Below are 12,503 nucleotides of genomic sequence, written 5' to 3' on the forward strand. Positions count from 1 at the left end.
GATATTTATCTTTCTCCCACTGGCTTATTTCACTTAGCATGATGCTCTCCAGGTTCATCCATGCTGTTGCAGATGGTGAGAATTCCTTCTTTTATACTGCAGTGTAGTATTCCATTCTGTACATGTATCACAGTTTTCTAATCCACTTATCTGCTGATGGGCACTTAGGCTGTTTCCAAATCTTAGCTATGGTGGATTGTGCTGCTATGAACATAGGGTGCATATATCTTTTCTAATTGGTGTTTCTGATTTCTTGGGATAAATCTTTATTGTTGAAAGTACTACGTATGCCCCCTTTTTGTTCCTCTTCCCCTCTACCTTCCCACCCCCACTTCACCACCCTATTGTTTGTGTCCATGGGTTATGCATGTATGTATACAAGTTCTTTGGTTGATCTCTTCCCATCCACCCACCCTCCCAGCTTTCCCTCTGGGCAGTTACTTTTTTTTTTTTTTTAAAGAAGAGAAACAGATCTTTGGGCTACAAAGAGTTACTTGAGTGGGCCTTTCAGTTATGCAAATGTAGGTAAGAGTGAGACACTCCTTAACCTTTTTTTTTTTTTCCCATTCCAGCTGCCCCTCCCTGAGGCCCAGGTACACAAAGCTGATCTCTAGGGAGAAAGTAAATTATTTGCATGGGAAGGTGAGTACCTCCTGGGATGGAGGAACCAGAAGCCCCCTGCTGAACCTCTCCTGCTGGAGATTTGTAGTTAGGAAGCTTCTTTTGGTTGACTGGTCCTCCCCACCAGCCCCCAATGGCAGGTAAGGATAGCTAGGGATTGGAGAACAACAAACCAACTTCCTTAAGGAAATGGAGTCTGGGGTAAGATTCAGGCACCCTGACAACATTCCAACATCTTTTCAACAATGCAGATTAAAAAAAAAAAAAATCCAACATTTTTCTTTGGAGAAGCATCAGCATCATCTGCTAAGGCTGGGGAGGGCCTTTTTTCTGTATTGTACCACACCTATATGTGGTGCAGTGAAGAACGACAGCAGTGAGGAACACAAGGTAAGTAAGTACAAGGAGGACTGGCCTTGGGACACATTAATTTTGGGGTGTGGGGGTTGGGGAAAGACCTGGGTGCAATTGCTACTATTGCAGTCTGAGTTTATGGAGGATTTCATGCTGCTTTACATAGAAAATTCATTCTTCCATCTTACAAATATTTATTGAGTTCCTTTGTATGCTAGAGTGAGCAATCATCTCAGGTAGGAACTATAGTTTACCTTTAACCCTGCTGTTTGGCTTATGTACCTATTTGCTTTGTTTAACAATAGACAGGTTATGTTGATTTTCTGAATTATATAAATCATCCCATTCGATTAAATACCCTATTGATTATGTGAATATCCCATGGGTTGTGGTCATACCGGTCTTAGAAAGCACATTTTCCCTTACCTGGGAAGGACAGCACAGTTATCCCAAGGTCAGAGGGCTCCAGTTAAGGGGTCCCTGTTGACTCAGTGATCCGGAGACCCAAAAACTGTAATTTAGATCACATGCTTAGGTCTGATCAGGTTCCTCATTCCAGACCCGAGGGCTCCAGGTAATGTGTTTCTGTCAATTCAGTGATCCGGAGACCCCAAACTGTAATTTAGATAACGTGCTGCTTCTGCTTCTGTGAACTGCTCTTTGCAAATCAGGTTCCTCATTCAAAACCTTGGGATGTAGTCATACCTTTGTGATCTTTGCCTATAGAAGTCTGGTTTTGCGACCATCTTATTACTATGAGATTTGGGGAATGGCCCCTCATAGTCCCGGATTGCAATAAATATGACTCTTTAATTCGACTTCTTGAGGCGTCCTTCTGTGATTCGCGGGGCACATTACAACAAGAGTCTGGGGATAGAGCAGCCAACAGAACACGAAGTTCTGCCTTCAGGGAGCTTACCTTCTGGTGGGCAGAGGGTACAGAAAATCTATACTATAGTACTTAGATGGTGGTAAGCCCTAAGGATAAAGATAAAGATAAAAACAAGGAGTTTAATGTGTATAAGTAGGCGATTATTACTGAGGAAGTCTTCACTAAGAAGGTAACATCTGAGTAAGGACCTGAAAAGGATGTAGGTGAATACTTGGCATGGTCCAGGCAGAGAGAGTGGTCCAGGTGCCTGAGGCCAGAGTGACAGTGGAGTCTGATTAAAGGTTGCAGAGTAAGGAGACAAAGAGCAGGTGAGTTCCCTTTGGGCCAGTTCCGTCTAGGGCAGTGATGGCGAACCTATGAACTCATTTTTTTGGTTGATTTTTCTTTGTTAAATGGCATTTAAACATATAAAATAAATATCAAAAACATAAGTCTTTGTTTTACTATGGTTGCAAGTATCAAAAAATTTCTATATGTGACACGGCACCAGAGTTAAGTTAGGGTTTTTCAAAATGCTGACACGCCGCGCTCAAAAGGTTCGCCTTCACTGGTCTAGGGTCTCATAGAGCATTTAAAGTCCATTGTAAGGCTGTTAGCTTTTACTCTGAATGAAATTGAAAGTTACTGAAAGGAAAAATTTAAAAATACAAAAAAGTGAAAAATAGGTGGTTCCCACACCCAAAGCAAATATCTTTTTATTTTTAATTTTTAAGTTTTTAAAAATTGATTTTAGGGAGAGAGAAGAAGGGAGAGGGAGAGGAAGACCCATGAACGGGAACCATCAATCTGCCGTCTCTTGCTTGCCCCCCACTGGGGACTGAGCCCACAACCAGGGTACGTGCCCTCATTGGGAATCGAACCAGCAACTTCTGGGTGCATGAGACGACACTCAACCAACTGAGGCATACCGGCCAGGGCACCAATGTCTTCTTTGATCATATTGTGCCCCTCATAAATCAATAGCTTCCTTTGCTTGTAGAATAAATTCATAAATCACAATCTGGCCTTTGCTTCTCCCTCTACCCTCGTCTGCTTTGATTCATCCTCACTCTGACTAAAAACTGTCTTTCAGTTTTTCAAAATTTCTAATCTCTATACCCTCCCCCCCACACGGATTTTGCATCTTGCATGTAAAAAAACAACACTATGAAAACTCAATTTTTTTCAAACTACAAGAGAAAGTTTATTTAGAAAATTAGAGACAAAATAAGGGCCCTAAAAAGAAAATAAAAATAAGGGCCCTTGGGAGTGTAGGAGAGAGCTAAGTAAAGGGTCCGGGGTGGGGGTGGGAGTGGGGCGGAGAAGGGGAGAAAAGGCATGGGCTTGCCCTGGGAGAGAGAGCACCAAAATTGTTTTTCTTTTTTTTTTTCTTTTCTAAAAACTTCATAAAATGACTAAATCAGGGGTTTTGAAAAAATTTCTGGATGTTGATGTTCAGAATGGATTAAAGAGGAGAGGTTGGAGGTAAAGAGATTGTTAGGCGATGATAGGTTTAGAGGACAACTTGAATTAATAGTGTTCATTTACTTATTTAGCAACATTTACTAAAGACAAGTATAAATCACTGTTTTAGGCACTGGCAATGCAATGGTTAAAAAAATGAAATAAAGACAGAATCCCTTCCTGGAATTTATGTGTCCTGGTGTTTCAAGTACCAATTTCAGGGACAGTAAGGGGGGAAAGTCTCAATTTTCAGCTTCTACATAGATGTAGCAATGCCACAAAACAGGTAAATCGGAAGCCTTCCATTAGAGGTGATCTAGAGAAGTGTTTTGCAAAATTTCTGAAAAGTTGAAGTTCTAGTGGAATATTTTTCCTGTTTAACTTATTCTCTATTCTTTTAACTCTTGCTTTAAAAAAATCAAAAGTAGTCCTTGCTGGTTTGGCTTAGTGGATAGAGCCTCGGCCTGGAGACTGAAGGGTGTTGGGTTCAATTCCAATCAAGGGCACATGCCCAGGGTTCCGGGCTGGATCCCCAGTAGGGGGCGTGCAGGAGGCAGCTGATCAATGATTCTCATCATTGATGTTTCTCTCTCTCCCTTCCCCTATGAAATCAATAAAATATATTTTTAAAAAAATCAAAAGTAGGCCAGCCGGTGTGGCTCAGTGGTTGAGCATAGACCCATGCACCAAGCGGTTGCTGGTTCCATTCCCAGACTGGGCACATGCCTGCATTGCAGGCTGGATCCCCAGGAGGGGGGTGTGCAAGAGGCAACCTATTGATGTTTCTCTCTCTCCCTTCTCCCTCTGCCTTCCTCTCTCTCTCTCTAAAAATCAATAAAAACATAAAAATATCAAAGATAAATAATACTAAGTAAAAAGGAATGGCTAACGTGCTGTTCTCTCTGAGAGGCACTCAATGTTTTTCTATTTTGGAAGACTTTTCAAGTGGTTATTTTCCCTAACGTGAAGAAAACAACTGTCACTTGAAAAGCGTATTTGCAACCGCCTCAGGGCATACTTATCTCTTTTTAAGGCATCCTCCAAAATATTCTCCTCCCAGTTTGAAAGCAGCCGAGAATAAAAGTAGCATTAAGTATGCGCCGATTTGCCACTCCCTTTACCCTGCCCAGTTCTGCAACACAAAGTCTGGGGAGGGGGAGGCGGGGAAGAAAATGTCTGCGGACGCATAGGTATGTGCTAGATTCAGTCCTTCCAGTGAAGATTACGGAGGGAACAAAGGGCATTTCCACTGCTCAGGGAAGGGTGTTCCATTCCCCCAAAGTTACACATTAATGCAGAACAAAAGGAAACCATTTAAAAGGCCACAACCATCCTCGGGAGGACAGGTTCTCTGGTCAGTTGTTGCCTACGGAAGGGGAAAGACCAGGGCTTTGCCGTGTCACCCTGGGCAGGTCACCCGCAGCTTTTGGAACCCCTGTCCTCGCTTAAGAGCTTGTACCAAAGACCTCCAGGTTCCTTCATGTCTAAAATTCCACAGTTCTATCGTTACGTTGCTTGAGATGGGCCATTCTGTCGGTTTCCCCGTCTCCGGGAGGGAGGAAGCTCATCTCTGGGAGTGGAATCACAACCCGATGGAGACGTGTCCACACCGAGGCGGGTGAGCCTCGCGTTTGCTGGCCTTGGACCCTCGAGGGGCTCTTGGGACGTCTCCAGGGGGCCCTCTCGCCTGTCCTCCACCCCGATGGTACCATGTTCTTGCCTCTTTGGGACGGGGAAGCGGAAGGACCCATGTTAAATGGGGATTGTTCACCCGACTGAGCATTCCCCCTTTCCTTATTTTTGGAGCTTCAAAACAAAACAAAACAAAACAAAAAAGACGACCCTAGAAACCCCCCCAAACAGATCCGAAAGGGGTAGAACGGGAAACTGGCTACAGGGTCTCCAAAGGCCTGTGAAAACCCTGCTTCCGCTTTTTCATGCTTGCTTTGGGGGTTAGGGGATTTTTTAAAAATCCCTATTTTTGGCGGAGTGGGCCCCGGGAAGGTGAGGTTCGGCACCGCTGCCGGAGGCTGCCTTTGGGGCGCGGGATGCCGGGGTGCGAGGGAGCTCGGTCGGATCCCCGCCGGCCGCCAGGCGGGCCCGGAGCGCCCAGGGCGCGGCTGCCGGCGGGCGGGCGGGCGGGCCCGGGGAGGGGCTTCGCGGGCGCCGCGGCCGGAGCGGAGCGGAGCGGGGCCGCCCGGGCTCAGCGCGCTGCGCGGCCGGGCGGGCGGTGGCGCTGCGGAGGCGGCGGAGGCCGGCGGGCGCGGAGGAGGAGGGGCCCGGGACTGGGGCGGCCGCCGGCAGCTGCCTGGTGACGACGGCCGGCCGCGCCGCGACCCGACGAGCCCGAGCGGCGGCCCCGCAGCCCTCGCCTCCCGGCTGCCGCCCTCCCCCGCCCCTCTCGGCAGGGGCGTCAGGCATGGGCCCCGCCCGCCGCGGGCGCCGCACCCCGCGCCTCCCGTAGGCCCCGCAGTCGGAGGCCGCCCGGTCGGCCTCGCACCCCCGTCGCCCCCGCCAACCGACCCCACCCAGATCCCTGGGAGGAAGATGAGGGAGCCGGGCCCGGCGCTCGGCAGCCAGAACAGCAGCAGCCGCGGGCGAGGGAGGGTGTCTCGCCGTTTCCTCTCAGCCGCCAGGACAAGATGGCAGCGGCCGCGGAGAGGGGCTGAGCCCGGGCTGGGTGGTGCCGCCCGCTGAAGCGCCTGGCTCCGCGTCCCCCGCACGGCCCCGCACCCGCCCCGGACATGCTCAGGGCTGCGGCCGCCCGAAGAGGGGAGAGCGCCGGCCTCTAGGAAGGTAAGGGCGCGGGGCGGGGCGGGCCGGGGGCCCGGGGCCCCTCCGCGGGAACCCCGCCGCCAACACCCCGGAGCGGCGCGTCCCGCCGCGCGTTCTGCACCCCCATCCGCACCCCCCGGCCCTCGCGAGTGCGGGCGTCTCCCTCGCGGCCGGGCCGCCCCAGGCCGGAGGCCGCCGAGCGTGGGGGCCGCGCGCGGGGTCGGCGCGCCGTGGCGCAGCCTCCGGGAAGCCGGGCCGGGCCGCCGCTGCCAAGGTTGCGCAACGGCTCTTCCCAGCAACCGGAGTTGTGTTTAGTCTCACGGGGCGCCGCTCCCCCCACCGCAGCCCGAGGCCGTCGCCGCGGACACCTTGTCTTTCCTTCAGGGAACAACACACACACGCGCGCCCGCCCGCCACTCGAGCGCCCGCCCGCCCGGCCGATGGCCGCAACCTGGCCGTGGGGCCCGGGCCGGTGGCAGCAGCGTCGCCGAGCGGCGGGTGTGGACGGTGCCCGCTCGGGGGACGCGAGTGCGTGTGATCGTTGGGGAGGAGAAATGTGATCCGCCGCCCCGCGTCCCCTGCGCGGCCCGCGGAAGGCGTGGCGGCCGCGCGGCGGGGCTGTTGCCGGCGTCTCGTTACGGCGGCGGCCGCCCGCTCCCCTTCGCGGCGCCGGGAGCCGTGGCGGCAGGACCGGCGACGAGCATGTCTGTGTTCCCGTCGGGAGGGACCAGGCGGGTTTGACATGGTACGTGGTTCTGGGCGAAGCCTGTTGTTTCCCCGTCTTATTTCTGCGCGAGTGAAGGGTGTGTGAGTGAATGACCTGGACCCGAGACAACGTCGTCCTCGCACGTCCAGTCCTTGAGCCGTGTTTTCACCACCGCTGGCGGCCCCGCTCAGAATTTGTTTTTCCACCTGTCGGGTCGCTGCTGCTTCTAATTATAAAGAGCTCCTAGTAGCAGCGGTGAAGTTTTTCGGGTTATCGTCCAGTTTGCAGGGAAATCTTACGGTCAATTCTTTTGTCAACTTGGATGTCTCTCTGGCACAGGGCCGGGAAGGGAAGCTGGTGAACCACCAGCCTGTGCTTGTGTGTGTTGCCTTCTAGTAGTTGAGATCGGCTGAATTCTTTTTTATAAATATTTTTAAAAATATTTTTAGGTGTTTGCCTGTTATTTGTAGCTTCTGAAGTGGAAGTACTAATCGAGCCACTTCATATTTTTGTTTAAAGTTTTAAGTGCTGGGCTTTCTAAAATGTTAAGAGCTCCCCCCTCCCCCCCTTTGATCATATTTTTGATGGAAAGTTTTGAGCAGAGCCGGTGGGTTTTGTTTGTTCCCAACTAAAACATGTTGATCCTGCATTCTCGTTTAATTTTTCAGAAGCTGGGCAAAGCCTCACCATATGTTTGATAAGTCTGGATTCTGCTTATGTTTGCAAGCTCAGTGCTAATTTTATACAATGAGCCATGATAAGGTTTTGATAGGTCATGATTAAACAGTACTTAAGTAAATAAAATAGGACTGATCTTTTAAAAAAAGACATGTTCATAGTTTTGTTTGGTACCTTATGCCTTCATGTCATTTAACAATAACTGAAATGTAACCAACCAAATAAAGTTCTTTATGCTTAAATCGGCAAGGCATTTCGTCCAACAAGGCGTTTCATGGCATACTTATGGGTGCATTCATAAATTTTTGAAAGCTTATTTTTGGGATATAGTGTTTAACCTGTTTGAAGATTATTTTTATTTTATTTTTTTTAAACTTATTTGTTTTTAATTGTGTTAAGGTAGAGAGGTGTGTTGAAATAGTTGAGATTTTGGACATTTTATTTTTTGTCATGGGAAAATTGAATAACAATTTCGTAAATTTTTTTTCTGTTCTAGGGAAAATACTTACTAAAAAAAAGTCTTAGTTTAAAACCATGCTTTAAAAAGGTAAGATGAGCTTGAAATCTAGAACAGAACCAGCCATTAAACGTTTCAATTTTATATTTGGACATTGCTGACTACAGTAGCTAAACGTACATATTAGGCAAGCCAGATCATAACATGGTGAGCCAGTCTTAGTTTATTGTCATAATACCTTTTCCAGTGAACTAGTCATTATCTTGCTTGTAAACCAGTCATTGGCTTCTAGGCATGGAGATTTAGAGTCACATAAAAGTGGGTGGTTTTGGTGAGATGATAATTCTTGTAAACATGCTTGAAAAGAAGCTTCAGATCATACTATTTTAATTTTTTGGATGTTTCGTCATGGGATGCCATAAATAAGGTGCAAATTACAGAGGTAGGTTGCTGTAGCTAGTATGGCAGGGCATATAAGTATTTGTTTAACATGAGGAATTGAAAGCCCCCTTGCAATTTAAAATAGCCACAGTTGTCAAGTGCATTTCTTTATTCAGCTTTTGTTTTTAATATTTCATACATGAACACTGAAGGCATACGCAGGGTGTCCCCAGAAATGTTTACACACTTTAACAACTGATAGCTCAGTTTTGAAAATAAAATGTATTTTAATAAACACTGCCTTTATACTGGTAATTATTCAAAGTCTGTGTATACATTTTTGGGGGACACACCTATATATGGAAGTGAGTATGGGACAAATGTAAATTTCAGAGTGCTGAAATACTACTTCCCATTCATTGAATGAAAATACTTGTTTGCATGTTATTTTCTTTTCTTTTTTTAAATAAATATTTTTATTGATTTCAGAGAGGAAGGGAGAGGGAGAGAGAAATAGAAACATAAATGATGAGAGAGAACCATTGATTGGCTGCCTCCTGCATGCCCCCTACTGGGGATCAAGCCTGCAACCCAGGCACGTGCCCTTGCCGGGAATTGAACCTGGGACCTTTCAATCTACAGGCGGACACTATCCACTAAGCCAAACCAGCTAAGGCTGTTACTTTCCATTTGAATGTCTGAATGACTTACTTTGGTAACTTTTGAAGTTAATTTTGCAAGGTAAAGGAGTTAACTTTCCTAATTTGCTGTTCTCAGTCTAGTAGTTCGCTAAGAGTGATGATATGGTCAGTTAGAATTGCATTATTGGTAGTTAATTCAGAGACAAAAAATGTCGTCCAATTGCAACTTAACATTTGAATTTGTAGGTAGCAATATATAGATTTAAGGGTGTTTGATCTAAGGAACTTTGAAATTCTCCATATTTAAAATACCTCTTTAGAGTTATTCTTGCCTCGGACACAAAATAACTTGCTATATAATGATTATATTGTTGCTGTTAAAGGAAATGTTCATATACAATTTCTGGGTTTGCAGCTGTCCTAATTTCCTAGTGTCTGAAGTTGAGATTTCTAATGTGACATGTTTAACTTGGAAGTTACTTGTAGACAAACTAGAACTTTGTTAAAATGGAAGAATCTACCAGTATGTTGTATTGCTTTTTAAAAGTTGCCTCTCTCTCGCCCCACACTACTTGCTGAAAGCTTTGTCATGGCTAACCCTTTCTGTATGATACAAATGTAAGCCTAAAGAAATTATTTTAAATGTCCTACTGGTTCTGTCCAGCTGCTTAAAAAGTATATCTTTTTTTAAAAATATATATTTTATTGATTTTTTACAGAGAGGAAGGGAGAGGGATAGAGAGCCAGAACATCAATGAGAGAGAAACATTGATCAGCTGCCTTCTGCACACCTCCTACTGGGTATGTGCCCGCAACCAAGATACATGCCCTTGACTGGAATTGAACCTGGGACCTTTGAGTCCGCAGGCCGATGGTCTATCCACTGAGCCAAACCGGTTAGGGCTAAAAAGTATGTCTTGCCTAATACCTTTTAGCACCTGGAGTTGAATAGGGATATGTATTCGGAGGAGAAGTTTTAAATCAGGGTAATTTTTTAGGATAGCCAGAGCACTTAATGTGACCAACTTACAACCAAATACAGTCCACTTCTCTTGGTTGACTTGGTGTAACTAAGAGTGGTTTGGTGAAAAACACCCAATGTTAGTGTGCTGATTCTGTAGGTTTGACATAGCTGTTGGTTTGGACCTTATCTAAGTCACTGTTAGGACCAAGCTAGAATAGAGATAGAGGATGTATGTTATATATTTTACCCAAGTTTTTGTCAAATTAGACCTTGACCTCTTTAGCAGTTCAGGCTGCTTTCCTCAGTTGATACTTGGGCCATATGTCACTACACAAAGGCAGCATATTGCCTTGATTCTGAGGCGCACGGCTGTTATCCTAAGGGACTTAGAGCCTCTACTCTTACTACTTATGTGGAAACTAAAAGAACTGGATGGATATTGAAAATAACTGTATTTTTAGGGTGCCATTTGTGGTTTGGGATAGTTAAGTCATTTAACTGATTTACTTTGTCTTACTTTACTATGTTTAGTAGTGAATGAAATAATCAGTACTTAAAGTATTTATATCGTTTTTATTGAAACACATTTTTTATTGATTAATTTGAGAGAAAGGAAGGGGAGACACACACACACACACACGGGGGGGGGGGGGGCGCATGGATTTGTTGTTCCACTTATTTATACATTCATTGGGTGATTCTTATATGTGTCCTGGGGATCGAACCCAAAGCCTTGGTGTATTGGGATGATGCTCTAACCTACAGAGCTACCCTGCAATGGCCCCCAAATCAACACTTTTGTCAGCTGTCTTTTTCCAACAGAAAGGCATTGAAATGAAACAAACCAAAGACAATATCTTTTACCTTAAATGTGTTTTATTACTTTGACCCAAACAGTTTCTCTAATATTCTAAAAGTGATAGTTGTTTGTTTCTTTCCCTGTGGGAGAGTGATGAGAGGGAAGTAAGTTAGTGGGGCAGGAAAGGTAGAGAAAGCTGGGCCACAGTGGGGGGAAGAGATTGGTGTGGTTGGATTTGGGAGACTTAGAAATCTGTTTTCACTTTAAATGTTGAAGTTGCTAGCAACCAAAGTTCATTTAGTTATAGTCAATTAAGTATTGTGGCAGCTTGGGGAAAAGATTAAGAATATGCTGTGACACCCTGGCCAGGTGCTGGCTGGCGTGTCTTCCACGAAGGTGGCAGATTCGATTCCTGGTTAGGTGAGAACAGAAGGCTACCGAACCATGTTTCTCTCTCAGATTCATATTCTCTCTCTCTCTCTCTCTCTCTCTCTCTCTCTCTCTCTCTCTCTCTCCACCCCCACCCCCTAATTCCTTTCTCTTTAAAATAAGTAAAAAACAAAACCCATATCCTCGGGTGAGGCTTAAAAAAAAAAAATGCCACGACACCTGCTAAGTGATCAGTCTTGTGAAATAGTATCTGTTTATCATCCTCGACCAATTTTTAAAATCCTGTCCCCTTCCACTTTGTGTCTTTTGTTTTTCAATCCAAAAAGACTTTTTTTTTGCTTAATGTAGAATTTAGGGAATATGAGCTTTCTATCCAATTAAAAGAAAATCTTATGTTATAGGCCTGACTTGGGTGACGAGCATAGAACATATTATTCCTATTAAAACGGGTTTGATTTATTGGAATACTTTTTTGGTCTTATAATAAATAATAAAATTAAGATGCACATCATATATAAATCTAGGGTTTTCAAACTGAATTCAAACCCTGACCTCTCTGATATCAGTCACACAGTTCATTTTTACCTTTTGAGATAAACATTTCTTCTTTTAAAGAGTAGGTTTCCAGATACACTTTTTATATTGTATTTTTTTTTTGCTGTTTTGTCATTTTCTTTTAAAACAAAAAGATTACACCTAAAAGAAGTGGAGATTTAGAGAATAATAATAAAGGAAAATGAAGTACTTTGGTCATTTGAGCTGTACTTTTTCCTAAAGGTAAGGACCTAAATTGTGAAAGATGGATCCTTTAGGTTATAACTCTTGGTTACCTTGAAAATAAAGGATGGAAAAAATAAAGAAAATAAAGGATGGCAGGGGTGGTCAGATACATTTTTTTTTGCATAATTGTTAATGCTGAAGCATCTTTTCTAGTATGAAAAAATTATGATAGATATTGAAATAATCACATGAACACAATATGAGTCACTCCCCTCCTCTTTAAAATTTTGTAGCCATTTATTATAAATTATAGTTGATTACATATGACTTATCACGAAAATTGTCTTTAAGCTATGATAAACAATGTGAAACTTGGCCATATATGACTAGCCAATTATTACAGTTTAGAAATCTTTCGAAAGTATTTGACTTACTAAAAAACATTTACATTAACTTTGACTTCTTCAATTTCTCCCTACTGTTTTAAAAAATAGTTTAAAAACTATTTTACAGTTTTTTAAAAATAAAATAGCAAACTTGCTTAGAAAATGTTTACTTATAAAGCAGTTATTTAAAGGCCTGAAAATTATTTGCATGTATTTTGACTGTGTTATCTGTTTAATAATACAACGAGAGTCTTGTAGGTTGGGTAAACTATACGACTTTAGATATATAATGCTAC

At 44.6% G+C, this 12,503-nt stretch overlaps 1 protein-coding gene across 1 annotated transcript in view; it reads left to right on the forward strand.

Moving 5' to 3' along the window:
• The first annotated feature begins 5,738 nt into the window (after window positions 1-5,738).
• HIPK3 (homeodomain interacting protein kinase 3) overlaps window positions 5,739-12,503 on the forward strand; it is a 65,322-nt gene continuing 58,557 nt past the window's right edge. Inside the window, exon 1 of the mRNA XM_081099667.1 lies at window positions 5,739-6,106. The gene's annotated coding sequence lies outside the window, so the exon portion shown is untranslated. The remainder of the gene's footprint in view (window positions 6,107-12,503) is intronic.

This window comes from Myotis nattereri, assembly GCF_964212035.1.
Source record: "Myotis nattereri genome assembly, chromosome: 9".
NCBI classification, from domain to species: Eukaryota; Metazoa; Chordata; class Mammalia; order Chiroptera; family Vespertilionidae; genus Myotis; species Myotis nattereri.